Here is a 1,538-nt window from a genome sequence, read left to right as displayed (position 1 = left end):
AAACCTAAAATCCTATTTTTCCTACCACTAGCAACAGCACACTGCTTGGGTGGCTTAAGAGACTGATCAACCAGAACACCAAGATGTTACGGTTATTCCCATCCAAATTATACTTATAATTCAAGTTATGATAACCCACATGCATTAATTTGCATTTATTATAATTAAAAGTCATCTGCCACTTATTAATCCAACTGACCAAATGATCCAAATCCTTTTGTAAAGCAGCATTATCCTCCTCCCAGAACTTAATATCATCAACAAATTTATGCCATTGATTTGAAACAAACAGAGCAAAGATCCTAACACTAACACCTATCAATGATATTAATCCACCATGACTGAATTCCTTTTACAACAACCCTCTGCTTTCTTCCATCTAGCCAGTTTTTTATCCAATAAGCCAACCTATCCTCCAAATTTAGAGAGAACTTTTTTTTTCACAAGACATTTATGTGGCACCTTGTCCAATTCTTTCTGAAAATCCAGTTACACCTAATCCATACCCTTACTCTCATCTTCATAAGCAGTAACCTCTCCACAGAATGTCAGAAGATTGGTAAAGCAAGGTTCTCCTTAGTGAATTCATGTTGAGTATCCAACAAAATTTTAAGTTTTATTAAATGAATTTTCAAAAGATGTTTTATCAAACTTTAAAAAACTGATGTAAGACTTGATAGGCCAAAAATTACTGGGTCAATTTTTAGCATCTTTACTGAAAAGGGGAAGTAACATTAGCCAACTTTCAATCATTTGGCACTTGCACACTATTCAAGGACTTAAAAATAGCAGCAAGTGGCTCACATATCCAGTCCTTATCCTCCTTTAAAACCCTTGGGGCCCAGAAGCATCATTATCTTTATACTTCCCAGTTTTTCTTAACAAGCTTAAATGTGGCAGTACATCCATACAAAATCTGCATGAAAAAGTTTACAATGGGAAAAACAATTTGACTCACTGTTATATGACTAATTTGATAATGAAAATATGGAATATTTATATACTTAAAACAGAACCATTTTACATGTGATTTACTCTTTAATATGCAAAGTAAGAAAACTAAGAAAAATCTTAGTTTGTTGCAACTTTTTATTGATAGGACAAAAAGTATAAGCCTGGTGAATGGGAGTACAAAGAAATTCTATTTCAAATACTTAAATTATATCTTTTATTTTATGAACTTTATGCTTAAGATGTTCGTAGTGTCTTTTTTATTTGAATTTTTCAGTTTCTGGTCTTCATTTGTATAACTTGTTCCTACTAATGAGCTCAGCACACCCAATTTTTCTTTGACAAACGCATATTAACTATATTTGGTTTGGAAACAGGATTAAAAGTTTTGAAAGTAAGGATTGTCTTTCTAAATAACTAGGTCACTATGAAATTTTGTCTTGTGTGCATTACAAAATAACACCTTTTCACTGTGTAATTGTATAGAAATTAATTTTTTGTGATTGAAAGGTTACTCTTGCTTGTATCTGAAAACTTTTCCTCTTATGAATTAGTGAATAATGGTAAATCATATATACTTCACATCA

The sequence above is a fragment of the Limulus polyphemus genome, unplaced genomic scaffold (assembly GCF_000517525.1).
Source record: "Limulus polyphemus unplaced genomic scaffold, Limulus_polyphemus-2.1.2 Scaffold393, whole genome shotgun sequence".
Taxonomy (NCBI): domain Eukaryota; kingdom Metazoa; phylum Arthropoda; class Merostomata; order Xiphosura; family Limulidae; genus Limulus; species Limulus polyphemus.
This window is presented reverse-complemented; position numbering follows the sequence as displayed.